Source organism: Rana temporaria, chromosome 7 (assembly GCF_905171775.1).
Source record: "Rana temporaria chromosome 7, aRanTem1.1, whole genome shotgun sequence".
Taxonomy (NCBI): Eukaryota; Metazoa; Chordata; class Amphibia; order Anura; family Ranidae; genus Rana; species Rana temporaria.
Window position 1 is genome coordinate 117,284,057 of NC_053495.1, and position 17,851 is coordinate 117,301,907.

Consider the following 17,851-nt stretch of genomic DNA (forward strand, 5'->3'; position numbering starts at 1 on the left):
TCCGGTCGTGTGTACGAGGCCTCAGATGTCTGGTCCCTTGCTGTTCACTGTGATTTCACTACATCACAACTGTGTCCTATTGTCATGTAAGGGTTGGCAGATGAAACCAAAGATCACCTAGTGGGGGACCAGACATCCAACTCTAGACGTTTCTTCAGCCACAGCCCCTAAGGAGAGCAAAGTTGGGACTTATGGCCCATTGGACCTACAACCCACTGGAGTATTATAAAGGTATTAATTATTAATAGTCTTCAGTGCTGCCTATAAGTGCCTTCTCATCAGTGCCCATCGGGCAGCTTATCAGTGTCTATCATTGCCCATCAGTGTAGCCCAATTAGTGCAGCCAAAAAATTACTTATTTGCAAAATTCTTTAACAGAAACTAAGAATTTTTTTTTTTTTTTTTAATTGTCTAAATTTTTTTGTTTGTTTAGCAAAACATATAAAACCCAGTGGTGATTAGATAACAGCAAAAGAAAACTCTATTTGTCTAAAAAAAAAAAAAAAGTCAAAAATTGCATTTGGATACAATGTTGCATGACCACCCAATTGTCATTAAAAGTGTGACAGCACTGAAAGTTGAAAATTGTCCTGGGCAGGGATGGGATGAAAGTGCTCAGTATTGAAGTGGGCAAACAATTAACTGTGTCCATTGTCAATCCAGCGCTGTCCTGTCTGCGGCAGTGCTTCTCTCCTCTCCTCTTGCTCACAGGCTTGGCTAGGAGCAATTGGCTCCTTCTGCTGTCATTTAAATCCTGTGAGTAAAGAACAGGGGAAGGGGCCAAGCCAGGCCAAGCCATGCTTTGTGTGTGAATAGACGCTCAGGCTCAGGGTCAAGCTGCACGCCTGCCCCCATAGCAAGCAGTATACTATTTGGCTGGGGGAGAGGAGGAGGAGTGGAGAGCACCAACAGGGGACCCCAGAAGAGGAGATTTGGGGCACCTCTTTATAAAACCACTACACAGAGCAGGTAAGTATAACATGTTTTTTTTTTAAGTTACAATTACTTTAAAGGGGTTGTAAAGGTTTGTTTTTTATTTTCTAAATAGGTTCCTTTAAGCTAGTGCATTGTTGTTTCACTTACATTTTCCTTCAATTTCCCTTCTAAATGTTTTTTTGAATTTCTCACTTCCTGTAAGCTTGCCCCCATCACCCCCTGGTGGTTAGTCAGCCAGAACAGCTTACAGAGGAGGAACAGGAAGTGAGAAATTCAGACAAAGAAAACAAAGAAAATTTTTTTTTAGAAGAGAAATCGAAGAAAAAGGTTAGGGAACCAACAATGCACTACTTTAAAGGAGCCTATTTAGAAAATAAAAAACAAATCTTTACAACCCCTTTAATGTTCATTAATATTTGTGACTTATATGTAATGCAAAGCAACTGAAAAGACATATTGAAAGCAGAAGTCCCACGAAAAAAAAGAAATATACTGCAGCTGCTGACTTTTAATAAATGGACACTTACCTGTCCAGCGTGTCCGAGATGTCGGCAGCGCAAGACGAGCAACCACTCATCTCTCTGCTGCCCCCGCCGCCATCCTCGGTGAGGGAATCAGGGAGTGAAGACTTGTGGCTTCACTGCCCGATTCCCTACTGCGCATGCGCGAGTAGCGCGGCGCTTTCTCAGTGGTCCCCGCTGTCTCTTGGGACCAGTGTGTTCCCCAGAAGGCAGCGGGGTGAGGAGTGGAGTGACCCTCCCCCTGAAAGGTGCCAAATGTGACACCGGAGGGGGGGAGGGTTCCGAAAAGCAGAAGTTCCATTTTGGGTGAAACTCTGCTTTAATTAGGATTACATTTGTTATAATACCTTCGGAAGCAATGAAGTAAAATTAGCATAAAAGCTCTATACGGCGCCTGCGCATCGACTAGGAGCCATGTAGAGCTGACTGCGCAGGTGCCGTATAGAGCTGACTCGCGGTTCGGCTAGTTTCGGAAAGTTGTGACGCGCCTTATCCGCCGGTGGGAGTTTTTCTCAGGCACGTCAATCATATGGGCGAAGTCCAAGATGACATTGCAGCACTGCACAGGAACGCCCAGTCCCGCGGGAGCGAGTACCCGGAAGCCAGGAGGAAAATACAGATAATACCGTATGTACACCCCCCAAAAAAAAAAAACACTGGCATACTGTACATGTTTGAGGTATCCTGAATGTAATGTTAGATACTTGTTTTTTGGGTGAACCTTCGCTTTAGGCATGGGGGTGGATCAATCATGCTTTGGGGTTGTATTGCAGCCAGTGGCACAGGGAACATTTCACGAGTAGAAGGAAAAATGGATTCAATAAAATTTCAGCAAATTTTGGATGGTAACTTGATGCCATCTGTGAAATAGCTGAAGTTAAAGAAAGGATGGCTTCTACGAATGGATAATGATCCTAAACACATCTCAAAATCCATGGGGGATTACATCAAGAGGCGTAAACTGAAGGTTTTGTCATGGCCTTCACAATCTCCTGACCTCAACATAATTGGTAATCTATGGATAGACCTTAAAAGAGCAGTGTGTGAGAGACAGCCCAGAAATATCAAAGAACTGGAAGACTTTTGTAAGGAAGAATGGGCAAAGATACCTCAAACAAGAATTGAAAGACTCTTGGCTGGCTACAAAAAGCGTTTACAAGCTGTGATACTTGCCAAAGGGGGCAGTACAAGATGTTAACTCTGCAGGGTGCCCAAACTTTTGCAGACGCCATTTTTTTGTTTTCTGTAATTTTGAAAGTGTAAATGATGGAAATAAAATCTAAGGGGCAGATCCACAGAGAGAGTACGCCGGCGTATCTACTGATACACCGGCGTACTTTCAAATTTCACGCGTCGTATCGTTGTTTTGAATCCTCAAAACAAGATACGACGGCATCTGGGTTAGATCTGACAGGTGTATGCCTTCGGATCTAAGATGCAATTCTTCTGCGTCCGCTTGGTGGCGTTCCCTTCGTTTTCCGCGTCGAGTATGCAAATTATCTATTTCCAACGATCCACGAATGTACAAGCGGCGTATTCCTTTACGTCGTCTCTAGTCGGCTTTTTTCGGCGTATAGTTAAAGCTGCTATTTCGTGGCGTACTCAATGTTAAGTATGGCCGTCGTTCCCGCCTATAATTTCAATTTTTTTTTTTTTTTTTGAGTAAGCCGTTCATGAATTGGGATGGACGTAATTTACGTCCAGGTCAAAACCAATGACGTCCTTGCAACGTCATTTTGCGCAATGCACGGCGGGAAATTTAGGGACGGCGCATGCGCAGTTCAATCGGCGCGGGGATGCGCTTCATTTAAATGAAACACGCCCCCTACCCGCCCAATTTGAATTCCGCGCCGTTACGCCGCTTGAGATACACTACGCCGTTGTAACTTATGGCGCGAAATCTTTATGGATTCGAACCAAAGCCAGGTAAGGTACGGCAGCGTAGCGTATCACAGATACGATGCGCCGGGGCAGATCTTTGTGGATCTGCCCCTAACTTTTTTTGACATATTATAAGAATGTCTAATCTGTAATTTGATGCCTTTTGGAGATTTTTCCATCTTTCCTTGGCTTCATAATGCACATTACTACAAATCTTTACCTGGGGTGCCCAAACTTTCGATCCCCACTGTGTGTGTATATATATATATAAATTAGAGAAGGGGGGTGGTGAGGCAGATTTACGGTGCTTTAACTTTTAAGTGAAGGTGCACTTTCAATAGCGAGTTATAAGTTAGCTCTTATGTCGCGTACACACGGTCATTTTTCGGCATGAAAAAAAAACAATGTTTTTCAGCATTTAGAAAAAACGTAATTTTTCCAACTTCACTTGCCCGTAAAACTTGCGGCGGTGTAACGTAAAGGAGATACAGAGTTTCATTTTCATCGGTTACTATGAAAGGTTAAAAAGTTTAACTGAAACTTTATATAAAACCCCCAATCCCACCCACCATCCTTCTAATTAAAGTTATAAGTTGATTTCCAGACCTCAGTTGCAGAAAAAAAAGATGCTCCAGCTATCTAACCAGTTTGCAGCCTTCTGCAGACCATTTCCTGCTGTTTGCATTTGCCTGGTCCGGCCATAAAACTAGGCAAGACAAGATGGAAATGTTGCCCCATGCTGCATATGTCTGACTTTTTCATGAATCGGATAGGAGATTTTAAATTCAGTTACAGTAAGCTTCAAAAGCAGATGCGGTTGCTAAACTTATTGTAATACTAATACTAATGTACTGCATACCAAATACAGATAAATGAGAACAACCCTCTTCCACAGTACATGTAAATAGCTATAGCATGGAGAGGAAGTTCATGGACAGTTACTTGATGAAATGAAAGTTCCCCATTCAGAGTTCCCTGTTTCATTCTATATACAGGTATACCATATCCATCAGGTAAGCAGGTTTAAAAAAAAAAAGGATACAAATAATGCTGCAACTAAAATGTCATTTTGGTGATGATATATTTTTGTAAACAATGTATATTGCTTACCGTTGGGTAATTGCTCACTGAGCCGAGGTGTCCAACCCAGTATTTATTAAGCTGACTATTTTGTCCCCAAATCTTAATGCACTGCATATATTATACGGCAGTCATTGCCATTACTTTGTACCTATTCTGAGTTATTCCGTAAAGAAGGGCAAAAGGGAATGACTGGTTGTTATGTGCACCTTTACATTCTCCACACTGCTCTTTAAAAATGCACAGGACTGCCATTCTTTCTTAATGGCACCCCCACACATCGAAAAATGCAGCAACAGCATTTTGAAAGTGTAACTTGCTTGGGACTACTATATACACTCCAGTCTTTTGGGTGGAACTTCCACTCATTTGTCTCCTCCACCCTCCGGTGCCACATTTGGCATCTTTCGGGGTGGGGGGGTGTATACCTGTCAAAGACTGTTCCCACTTCCGGGAGTCCGGCTGCAGCAAATTACGCCAGCACCTCGGCTCCCTCCTCCTTCCCCCGCCGCCTGGCCAGTTGGAGAGAGGAGCGGAGCAGCATGCACTGTAGGGTTGCCGGCGTGAAGCCGTAAGGCTACACTGCCAGGTTCCCTCACCCGCAATGGCGGCGGCAGCACCCGAAAGCTGATGCAAACATCACCTTCGATGCCGATGTCGCTGGTCTCCAGGGCAGGTAAGTGTCCTATTACTAAAAGTCAGCAGCTGCAGTATGTGTAGCTGCTGGCTTTTCATTTTTGCAGGGATGGGCAGACCTCCGCTTTAAGACCTTTTTGCCTTCACTCCTCCAGCACTTCACTTGCTGCAGACATTACTCCTCCAGCACTCCTCTTGCTGCAGATTCCCAGACCAGTTAGCACCATATAGTTTAGCCTGACACTAACTCAGCCAGGCCTCTGTGAACTACCTTTTGTGGGCAGGGGCCCCGGGCCCCTGTGGTGTAGAAATAGTTTTGGTGCCAACTGTCCTCAACTTGGCTACTGATCCCAGTAAACCCTCTTCAGGCCCTGTCAGCCAGCCTGACTGCAGCAACCTCTTTTCACTGCCCTTCCCACAGTCCTCTCTTCTGGTTCTGCACCCATTTCAAACTGCAATCTCCAGTTCTCTCAGGCATGCCTCCCCAGTCCTCCCAACTGTGCTTCACTCACCAGCCTACCTGGCTGTGACCAGTTGTCCTCTCTTTTAGTAGTGCTTTCTCCCGCTGTCCTCGCCCTGCTCTCTCTTGTGTTTCTACTCCAGGACCAGGATCTCTTTTCCTGGCTGCACCCGAGCCCAGGCCCAAGGTCACCCCCCACAGACCGGAGAGCTCCCTGTGGGCCTCGACAGCCTCCACACTCTCTCACTCCAGCTCTTCCACCCGATAACTCCTCCCCACCTGGGCTGACCCTGGGTATTTAAGGAGGCCTGCTCCCTGCCAATCCAAGTTGGGGAATACCAACAGAATACCCCAGACAGCTCCACCTCCCCTCTCCTCTTTTTCTAGCACCTTCTAGAAAGAAGAGGGAAGTGACAGTGATGCTACCTGTGAGTACTCCGCCCAGCCCTGAGCCACTCCCTGCTCAGAATGAAAAACAGGCCTAGCCACCAGCTAGGCCTGGCTAAATTTTCCTACTCTATAGAAAAATCTAACCTCTAGCACCTACTCAACTAGAGGGTGCTACAAATATATAAGAATTCTACTTAACAATTCACTACCAGGTGATCATCTATAAAAAGAAACCCAGTCAATCAACTTTTAAATATATAGTGGTCAGTTTTTGAGATCTGGAACAGTCATTTGTTTCCTCATGATTGAAAATACAGTGGAACCTCGGATTGCGAGTAACACAGTTAACAAGCATTGTGCAATACGAGCACTGTGTTTAAAAAAATCCTAACTCGGTTTGCGAGTGTTCTCTCACAAAACGAGCAGGATCAACGCCGTTTGTAAATGCTTGGAAAGACTCAGAAAAACTCTGTTCCCGAGCCTTTCCAAGGTTTGCCAAGGTCAGCCGAGCTGCCATCGAGCCTTTCAGTGTGTTTCCGAGGCTCTCCATGCCCCCCCACCTCTGGCCACATGCGTTATTGCATGCCATTGAAGTCAATGCGGAACTACCGTATTTTTTGCCGTATAAGACGCACTTTTTCTTCCCCAGAATTGGGGGGGGGGGGGAAAGTTGGTGCGTCCTATACGGCGAATAGACAAGTTTACCTGTCCGATCGGCGATCCGCGATCCGAACGGGAACAGAACGCCGCCGCGGCCTTAGGAAAGACCGCGGCTTTGGCCTAGCTCCGGAGCCCGTCCTCTATCTTGGTACACCTGGCGGCGGTGCGCACTGACGTCATCACCCCTCTGCGTGCGGATCCTAACAGAGCGCGCATCGGAGGAACAGTGAGGTGTGTTGGACTGGCTATTAGGGGGCAGGGCAATGTAATGTTACTGGCTGTTACTGGGCAATGTTACTGGGCAAATGTTACTGGGCAAATGTGGGGCAGGGCAATGTAATGTTACTGGCTGTTACTGGGCAATGTTACTGGGCAAATGTTACTGGGCTAATGTTACTGGGCTAATGTTACTGGGCTAATGTTACTGGGCTAATGTTACTTGCTAATGTTACTGGGCTAATGTTACTGGCTAATGTTGGGGTGGTGTGAGGGTGATGACCAGTGGGGGGCAAATATTTTACTACAGTATTTGGTTCAGAATCTTTTTTTTCTAGATTTTCCTCCTTTAAAATTGGGTGCGTCTTATATGCCGGAGCGTCTTATACGGCGAAAAATACGGTAATTATTTTTGTTTCCATTGAATTCAATGGGGAAACTCGCTTTGATATGCAAGTACTTTGGATTACGAGCATTCTCCTGGAACGGATTATGCTTGTAATCCGAGGTTTTACTGTATCCAAAAAAAAGAAATGTCTCCACTATCCCTAGCTAATAAGCAAAATTGTATTAAATGTTCAAATTTGCTTTAGAAGTTTAAAAGGAGAAACCTACTGGTTACTGTGCTCATCAGACTTTTTTTACATTTGATGATAATTCCCACAGCAGCTTGCTGACTCAATATTTTTTTATCACAAACGTTACACACCTTCATCAGCACATAATCTTATTTATTTTTCTAAATTTCTGAACAGTTGGAAATGGGTCTTCTGATTGAAGGGGACTAAGAGAACCCTGTGTGTTGCATCATGGAACCAAATTACTACTCTCTTACACTTTCACATTTTCCCTAGAAACAAAAAGCTGATTGGCTGATCTAGGCAACATAGCAAGTATTAGTGCAATTGTGACAGAGAAAACGGAGTACTGTCCGTAATACTTTTTTTTATTTGCACTAACATATAATTTTTCATGGACAAGCTTTCAGGTTATGTCCCCTTCTTTAAGGTCCAAGCAGTACTGATTCACAAAAACTTTTTCTCATTCTTCTGATTAAAACTTACATTCAATATTCTTTATTATTCCGTATGTAAAGTTTGTCATCATTGATAAATATAACCAAACTGAATATTTAAGTTCTGTTTTTTAGGTCTTTTCCTGTTCTTGGGAGGTAATGGCAGATTTCTAACCCACAGTCACTGTAACACAGGCAATAAACACATTTATTATTGCCAGTAAAATTCCCAAAGAGGCTAAACGTATTTCCCATCCTCAGGAATCCTGTTGACTATCATTGCCATCACTGTTAGGTGAAACTTTAAAATCTGAAGGGATTCCATAGGCACAATTACAAGTTTTAAAGGAGAACTTCAGGCAAAACACAAAATTCAGCAGTAAATAAGCAACGAAAATAGCCACTGGCCAGTGTCAATAGTGCTTGTTTTGGGATGCACCGTTTGGCAGAAATGCTGGTAATTAATATCAACGTACAGCCTATTATAACCCAAAGACCTGCTGGCAGCATGAATAGTCCTAAGCAGGTTGGGTTGTATGTAAAGCTAAAACTCAAACTTTTTTTCTTTTAGTTTTGGATAGAGTTGGGGAGATAGTTAAAATGGAAGACAAGGCTAACTATTCTTAGAAATGTTAGACTTAGAAAAGTCAAACCCGAACATTTTAGCTGCGCACATAACAAATAACATTTCTAATTATATGATGTTAATCACAAGAGTCCCCTTTTGCATCAGAGTCCACAGAGTCCCCCTTTTACACCTGAATCCACTTGCAGAGTTATCTTACAATGTAAGGGGGGACTCTGCAGACTCTGATGTACGTGAGAACTCTGGGGACTCTGACACAAAGGATGCTTTGGGAACCCTGATTTAAAAGGGGGAACTCTGATGCACGGAGAGGACTCTGATAAGGGGGAACACTGTGGCTTCTGGTGTAAAGGGGAACTCTGATGTAAGGGGTGCTCTCAGAACCCTGATTTACCCTAGTGTACTCACTCAGAGGCAGGAGAGAGAAGGGGGGGAGATTTCAGTCACAGACAGGGATGGATGGGGAGTTCACTCACCGCTTGGCAGTCAGGACCTCTCATCCAGATGTATTTGAGGCTGTTGGACTTCAAATTTCCAGACCCCACTTTCCTTTTCTGGGGATTTGATGTAAGCAGACACAGAGGGGTAGAAGCGGGTGGAAGAGGAGCAGATCAAGTGAAACAGACACTCTCAGCTTAGACAACTGCAGCTAGCAACCTCGCTGGGAGGCCATAGTCCAGTTTGAAACCCCCATAGATGATTCCAAATCCGAACCTTCCAGGTGGCAAACCTAATTCTCCTCCTTCCAGTCCTGCATAAAAAAGATCTTTGTACATTTTGAATCCACTGAAGCTCCAGCTTCCCTGGGTCAGTGAGCAGCTTCCGTATGGGAGAGAAGAGAGCTTGGTGACACCACATGTCCAGGAATTTACAGCTTTTGCTGAGAGCTCCCTTATACAAAAGAGTCGGAGCTACAGGACCACATGACCATACCTCAAGGGAGACAAGTACACAGATATTTTTTTCTACAGAGTATACATGATGTCTCCGAGGACGAAATGCATCGGCCAAGGTTCATTGCTCCCCACATTGCTTTATTTACGTGATCACTTTTATTCTATGTATGTTGGTTTTAAATAAACCCACCTGTTTTTGACTTACACTATTGGAGCCCCCCTTCTTTTTTCCACATACCGTGTTGGGATTAAAGTTAGTGTGGTGATCCAATCCAGTCATCTGCTCTTCCAGTTCGTTTGAAGTGCCAAAAGGTTCTTTGGCGTTCCTACTGGAGATCCTGGGTCCTTTCCACTGTTTGGGTCTGGGTCATTCATGGATCTGGCTATCCACGCTCATATAATTCGCTGTTGCTGACATACGGGTCCACCAGTCTCGGTAAGGGTATTCATTCTTAACACTCTAGAGAAGATTGATTTCTACTTTGGATGCCTTGCTTATGAATTATTTCATATCCATCCATTTGAGGAGCCATCACTTCATCGTTGTGGACTTAACCCAAATCAAATCCTAAAAGGAAAATTAAAGGCTATCAGACTAGTTTTGCCTTTACCCTCCATATTATGTTGGACTTTCATACTGTACTCATTTGCTAATGAATGTTTATTAGAATGTTCACTCCTTTTAATCCGGACAGCGGAAGTTCCATTTTTGGGTGTAACTACGCTTTAAGCTCCAGGGCTGGTGCAAGGATTTTTGACACCCTAGGCAAAATCTTATTTTTCCAGCCCCTCCCATTGGCTCTGCTCTAACTTTTTGGTGCTTCTCCACTATTTCTTAAGCCGTGGTCCGCCGTGCCCTGCGCCTCTGGACCCGGCCTGAAGACAAAAAGTGGCGGCACTAGCTTGCTTTCTTACACCAGCCTTGGTCCACAGGTGTATAGACAGGCTAGGGTAGTATATAGACAGGCCAGGGTAGTATACAGACAGGCCAGGGTAGTATACAGACAGGCCTGGGTGGTATATAGACAGGCTTGGGTAGTAAAATGACAGGCAAGGATAGTATATAAACAGAAAAGGATAGTATATGAACAAGCTAGGGTGGTATATAGACAAGCTAGGGTAGTAACACAGATGCTGACAGACTGATTCGTCTTAATGGGACGTATATGGACAGGCCAGAGTGGTATATGAACAGGCTAGGGTAATATATGGACGTGCCAGGGTAGTATACAGACAGACTAGGGTAGTATATGGACAAGCTAGGGTGGTATACGAACAAGCAATGGTAGTACACGGACAGGCCAGGGTGGCATACAGACAGGCCAGGGTGGCATACAGACATGCCAGGGTGGCATACGGACAGGCCAGGGTGGCATACGAACAGGCCAGGGTGGTATACGAACAGGCTAGGCCCTAGCCTAGGGGGAGAGGGAGAGAGAATGAGGTAGAGGGGAGAGAGGGTGAGAAGGAGGAAGGGGAGCAGGGGAGAAGGTGCAGAGAACAAAGGTGTGGAAACAGAAAGGGGGGTTATTCTGGGGGTGGAAGTCTCAATCAGGCTGGTCTCCCTCAGGCCTGTGGCAGTGAACAACTATTGTTTGAAACGTGCCTTCCATCTGCCCACAAAACTCCTCTCACAGTACAGTGCAAGTGCATTGCATGCAGGTGGCTGGAGAGTGTGGGCGGAGTTGGGTGGACACAAATGGGAGGCAGAGTGCTGCGGATGTGTAATAGCAGCGAGCGGTGTGGGTTCACTTTGTAAGCAAGGATTTTACTGCCCCTCCTATCCTGCCACCCTAGGCAGCTGTCAGTCCAGCCTAATGGTTACGCCGGCCCTGTCCATCTCAAGGTGGGAGGATTACACGTTGAGTTCTTTAGTTGGGTGAGTTCCTCATTTTGTGGAGAACTGCCAAACCCAAACCATCAAGTTCTAATGACAACATTTTCTACTGGCTGAAGTTTTGTGTCCAGCGCTGCATCTCTACTCACCCTTGAGTAACATAAACAGATATGGAATCGAACCTTTCCCTACTCTATTCAAAATGTATAGAGTATATTGGCATCTAATATAAGTAAATCTGCTACATTATTGGCCTCTATATGGATGTCATTACATACAGACATAATTACAGTGTATAGCATAATGTATTAGCCAATGTGTACTATTAAATTGCAAACCTTTTATATAATTATGCTAAATAACAGGTTAAAGCAAGTTGAACCATTTATCTAGCTCCTATGGTTACATGCATTTAACAAACTGCTAAATACACAGTTGACCTGCATGTATAGAATTTGTCTTATCTGCCAAAGGATTTGTAATATTTTCAGTCTTGTGTTGCAGCCACCCCTGGCTTGCAGCACAGCTAAGTCAGGGGTCTTCCTGCAAATACAGCACCACACAAGAACACAGGGATACCTTCAGCTTTTTCAATGGACAGTAAAATCTGGTCAGTGCTGATATCAAACCCAGTGTACATTAGCTGCATTCAAAATATACTTATATATATACCCACATACATGTACACAGTATGGCCTGGATTCAGAAAGGACTTACGCCAACGTATCTTCTGATACGCCGCGTAAGTCCACGGATGCGCCGTCGTATCTATGCGCCTTATTCAGCAAACAAGATACGCCTGAATTTTGGCTTCATACGACCGACGTAAGTCTCCTACGCCGTTGTATCTTGGGAGCATATTTACGCTGGCCGCAAGGGGCGCTTTCATTGATTTACGCATCGAATATGTAAATGACCTAGATACGCCGATTCACGAACGTACTTGCGCCCGTCGCTGTAATCTACGCCGTTTGCGTAAGGCGTACGTCCGGCGTAAAGTTATTCCACCTAAAGCAGGGGTAAGTCATGTTAGGGTATGGACGACGGAACAGCCATCGGATTTTACATCGTTTACGTAAGTCGTACGTGAATGGGGCTGGGCGTAGGTTACGTTCACGTCGTAGGCATTGAGCCATCGTATCTTAGGGAGTATATGCAACGTGATTCTAAGCATGCGCGCGCATGCGCCGTTCATTCTGCCATTCATTTGCATGGGGTCACGGTTCATTTACATGTATCAAGCCCTCCTTCAACCTACTTTGAATTAGGCGGGCTTACGCCGGCCAGTTTACTTTACGCTGGCGCAAGTTTGGGAGCGAGTGCTTTGTGAATACTGCTCTTGCCTCTCAGAGTTAGGTCGGCGTAGCGCATATGAGATGCGCTACGCTGGCACAAAGATGCGCCGATTGACGTGAATCTGGGCCTATATATTTTTTGTTTGTTGTGCCTATGGAAAAACTGAACATTTACATAATGTTTCCAAAGGCAAAAAATAAATTAAAATTCAGCCGTGTCCCTCATAGAACTGATGCTACATTTCAAGGAGGAAGAAGCTGGTATGTGTTATGTGGGAAGTAAAACTTGCTGAGACAAAACCCACAAGGAAAAGGGAAAATGCTTCAGATTCCTCCGTCTCTTTAGTCTAGAATCACAGACTTTAAACTGTGATGGACTGATTGGGATTAAAAGGCTAGAATTAGATAGAAAGGGACTTAGCAATATGAGTTTCTTCAGAGGACAGCTATCTTTTACCTGGGTACTCTTATGCTAACATGCATAGAAAAGTTTAGGCAATTCAGTAGTGAAGGAAGTAAGACATAACAAGGCTAGCTTGACCACAGCTCTAAAACATTGCCATATTACTCTATAAATCAGCAGCTGTTGATTTTATAGCTGTTCACTCACATTAAACTTTGAGGGTCAAGAATAAATGTCTCTTTGGGTATATCAAACGCACAGGATTTTTATTGCCAGTCTCTATTTCCCTATGAATTTTTTCGTCTGTGGTGTGAAAAAATAAATGACGGATCTTTAAGCAAACTGTGGCTCATGTGACCTGCATGTTGCACACAGTTTGGTTACACAAGCAGCACTTCATTTTCCATATCATTGCATGAATTATAAAGGACATTTTTCTGGGAATCCAGAAAACAAACTTTCTTAAAGATTACTGCAGTGCATTAAAGGGGTTGCAAGTAGTTAAAATAAAATAAAAATTGTTTTCTTTGGTTGAATTTCTCACTTCCTGTACCTCCTCAGTAAGCTTTTCTGGCTGACTAACCCCGGCTCGGATGATGGGGGCAAGCTTACTGAGGAGAAACTCAGACAAAGAAAAAAACATTTAGAAGGGAAATCAAAGGAAAAGGTAAATGAACCAACAATGCACTAGCTTAAAGGAACCTATTTAGTCAATAAAAAACAAACATTTACAACCCCTTTAAAGCATAGGCATGCGCACAGGGTGTGCAAGGTGTGCCTGGGCACACCCTAATCACCCTGTGATGCGCAGATTCCCCCTGCTGTTTGGCTGCAGAGAAAAGGACTGGGGAATCTCTGTCCCCAGTCCCATTTCTCTGTCTCTAAAGTGAGACATCAGGGGTCTGTTTGGATTGGTTTGGTTTGATATTTCACCAAAGCCCCTCAATGGGGCTCCAAAAAAATTTGTAATTTCTAAAGAATAATAAAAAATTATAAAAATAAACTCCTGACACCAATCTCTGTCCTACTGGAATAATCCAGTGCTCTACTACTCTCTCTCTCTCTCTCTCTCTCTCTCTCTCTCTCTCTCTCTATATATATATATATATATATATATATATATATATATATATATATATTTACACACATGCATGTGTGTCTGATCTTTGTGGTACACACCCTAATGCAATAGCCTGTGCACCACACCCACACCTATGCTAAAGTATAACTAAAGGAAAAACATATTTTTTCCTTTTTTAGATAGAGTGGAGAGGAATTGGAACACCTGTCATGATTGGCTCTCGAAAGCTGTGTACTAACGATCAGATTATAGTACGATCACTTCAAAAGTGGTATTTTTCATTACATTTTTGGATTGTGTGTACCAAGCTTAACATTTCATGTGACCCTAAGGTCCTATGAACATCTATCTGCAGGCCTTAGAACTTGTGTGATAATACAGCCATGTAGGTGTATATGGGCTCTAATAGCTTCACATTAAAAATACACTGAACTAGAGGCCATATATGTGAACAAGCCACATAGGGAAAATAGGGTCTCTATTTAAAATGTATTTCATGCAGTACATTTCATGTTTTACTGCAGGAAATGGACAAGTGTGCATAGGTCCTAACAATTAACCTGGTCTTCTTCTCACCTTAAAGCGGAACTTCAGTCAATCTTATAACTTTCCATCTATGAAATCTTCTATCCTTGTTGTTTTAACTTTGGATAGTAAGACGTTTTTTTCTGCCAGTAAATACCTTATACAGTCCACTTCCTGTTTCTTGTCGGGTAAAAAGCCTAGGCTTATGACATCATGCACAGCTCTCTCTCCCCCTCTCGTGAGAGTTTACCAGGAAGGGAGGGGGTAAGTCATAAGAGGGCCAATAAAAGCTGCAGGGCTGCAGAGCTGGAGGTACTGTATGCCTCTATGTGTCTTTGTAATTCCACAGGCAGCAGCTTCAGCTGCCCACAGTTAAAATGGATGCAGCCAGACTGAGTGGAGGTACATTTCTGCAGCATATATGGTAAGTACAGAATCGCAGTATATATAAAATAATATGCAAAGTGGTTGGAGGGAAACCTCAGAATGGCAAATATGTTTTTATTACAAATTATATGAGCAGACTGCAGTTCCTCCTTAAAGAGTATTTCAAGCCAAAAAACTGTTTTCCAGTTTTAATGTGGAGAAGGATTAGCAGCCCTGTCTGGTTTCTAATGCTAATTGGGACTCTGTTAGAGACATTTCCCCCTGACTTCCTGTTCTGTTGATAACAGTTTCACCGGACAGGAACTCAGGAAAAAATCTACATCAGGAGACACAAACAAAAGTAAAAATCTGGCAAGGGTTTGAACATTCCCCTACTCCAAAGAAAAGCATTTTAATTAAAGGGGAGGTTCACCCTAAAAACGACTTTCTCTTATTACACTGGCCCCCCACATTACAATACGATTATGCCTATTAGTTTTTTTTTTATGCTGTACATACCTTCGTACAGCTAATTCACCCGTGGCTTCCGGGTTGCGAGTCCCGCGGGAGTGGGCGTTCCTAACATGCTGGTGATTGACGTTTTGACAAAAAACGAGCTCCCCCCCGTTGCGTAAGCCGCGTCACGATTGGCGAAAGGAGCCGAACGGCTATGCGCAGGCGCAGTATAGCGCCGACTCGCCGTTCGGCTCCTTTCGCCAATCGTGACGCAGCTTACGCGACGGGGGGAGCTCGTTTTTTGTCAAAACGTCAATCACCAGCATGTTAGGAACGCCCACTCCCGCGGGACTCGCAACCCGGAAGCCACGGGTGAATTAGCTGTACGAAGGTATGTACAGCATCAAAAAAAAACTAATAGGCATAATCGTATTGTAATGTGGGGGGCCAGTGTAATAAGAGAAAGTCGTTTTTAGGGTGAACCTCCCCTTTAATGTAACTGTCAGATAGATCTTCCTTCTTTCCTGTCTATTAATGCACAGTTAGAAGGCCAGGAAGTGAAAAATCCCTCTAAAGCTGGCCAATCACAGAAAGGGGTTTGTTTACTAAAACTGGAGAGTGGAAAATCTGGTGCAACTCTGCATAGAAACCAATTCACTTCCAGGTTTTCTTTTCAAATCTTATTGAACAAGTTGTGGTATAAGCTGATTGGCTATCATGCACAACTGCACTAGATTCTAAGTGCACCAGTTTTTGTAAATCTACATCTACATTTATTAAATTAACATACACAAAACGTGTCACTTTACACAAACAAATAAGGTGCAAATCAAATTTATAAAGTCAATGTACTCCAAACAAATAATTCCAGAAAGGAGGTACCCATATGTGGCTAAATCTTCTTTCAAATCATGCAACCGTCCGTGATCCCCTAGTCTAATGATGGTGAACCTTGGCACCCCAGATGTTTTGGAACTATGTTTCCCATGATGCTTAACTACACTGCAGAGTGCATGAGCATCTTGGGAAATGTAGTTCCAAAACATCTGGGGTGCCAAGGTTTGCCATCACTGCCCTAGTGCAAGTGCTCACTCACCAGACTGACATGACCTCTACATTACAAGAAGGTCAAAATCAAAATGCATTTCCTATACGCAATTCTCCTCTTCTCCAGCTCTGCCAACTGTTCAAGGCAGGGCCGTTTTTAAGGCAGGGCAAAAGGGGAAGCTGCCCTGGGCCCTGTCATTGTTGTGGGGCCCAAAGCAGCTGCCTCATACTTGCCAACTATCTCAGTTTAAATTCCCTTGTCCCTTTTAGTTTTAGTCCTGTGCTGTGTCCTCATATCTCAGTGTAAAGTGCTGCTACTAATGCTGCCCAGCTCTGTGCTATTTTTGTGTACAGACCCTGTGTTTACATGTAAATAATCGTCATTCATATGCAAATAACGGGAGCATTCGTATGTAAATAGCGGTGGCAGGCGCCATTGATATGTAAATAAAGGCTGCATTAATATGTATATCATGCCCCTCTGCAGTGAGGAGATAATGTGCTGTAACCTCTAGCAACCAATCAGCGAGCAGTATTACTGTACAGTTATCTCTAGCAACCAATCATCATGTGCTGTAACCTCTAGCAACTAATCGGTGGGCCGTATGGGTGCTGTAACTTCTAGCAACCAGTCAGTAAGTGGTAATGATATGCTGTAATCTCTGGCAACCAATTGCATTCACTGCCTGATCTGATACAGTAAACTGATTTTAAGTCTAGCTGATATTTATTGTATGTCTCAGAGCACATGGAGAGTGAAATTGCATGGGGGGGGCCCCAAGATTTTTTTTGCCCAGGGTCCAATCAATATTAAAGACAGCCCTGGTTCAAGGACACCAAGAAAGTGTGGGGTACACCTTTAGCTCTCCCTCGTGCCACAGAACCAGACACACATGAGCCAAGGAAAGAAATATTATAGTGCAGTATTTATTCATTTAAACGTAGTTGCACAATTAAAAAACACTCACATTTAAAAGTGCACCAACACAATCAGTCTGGACAAGCAAACCAGTGGAAATGCTGCTGCTTCCCTCTCACTGGAGCAGGTATGCGTTCCAATCACCAGAAGTGGTGGCCTAAAGACTGCTGCCTGGTCACTTGCTGGATTTACACAGGCACACCTACAGCTCTGCAGCTTTCATTGGTCCTCTTATAATTTATCTCACCTCCCTTCCTGGCAAACTCTCACAAGAGTGAGAAATAGAGCTGTGCACGATGTCATAAGCCAAGGATTTTTACCAGACAAGGAACAGGAAGTGGGCTGTATAAGATATTTACTGGCAGAAAAAAAAATGTTTTACTATATAAAGTTAAAACAACAAGGGCAGAAGATTTAATAGACGGAAAGATGAAAAAATTACTGAAGTTCCGCTTTAAACATATGCATGCTTTGCAATAAAAATGTCTGCACACGATCCAAAATAGTCCTGTGCCAAAAATACCACGGCTAAAATTTTAGTTCCAAATGGTAATGCTCTGGTTTACACATCGCTGAGCGTTCATATTCCATTTTACATTTGCATGGTTCCATTACAGAGACACTAAAATCTGCTGTATGCCATTG

At 43.7% G+C, this 17,851-nt stretch overlaps 1 protein-coding gene across 1 annotated transcript in view; it reads right to left on the reverse strand.

Annotated features, from left to right (window-relative positions):
• C7H1orf53 (chromosome 7 C1orf53 homolog) overlaps positions 1-17,851 on the reverse strand; it is a 48,253-nt gene that overhangs the window by 22,640 nt on the left and 7,762 nt on the right. The gene's annotated exons all lie outside the window — the stretch shown is intronic.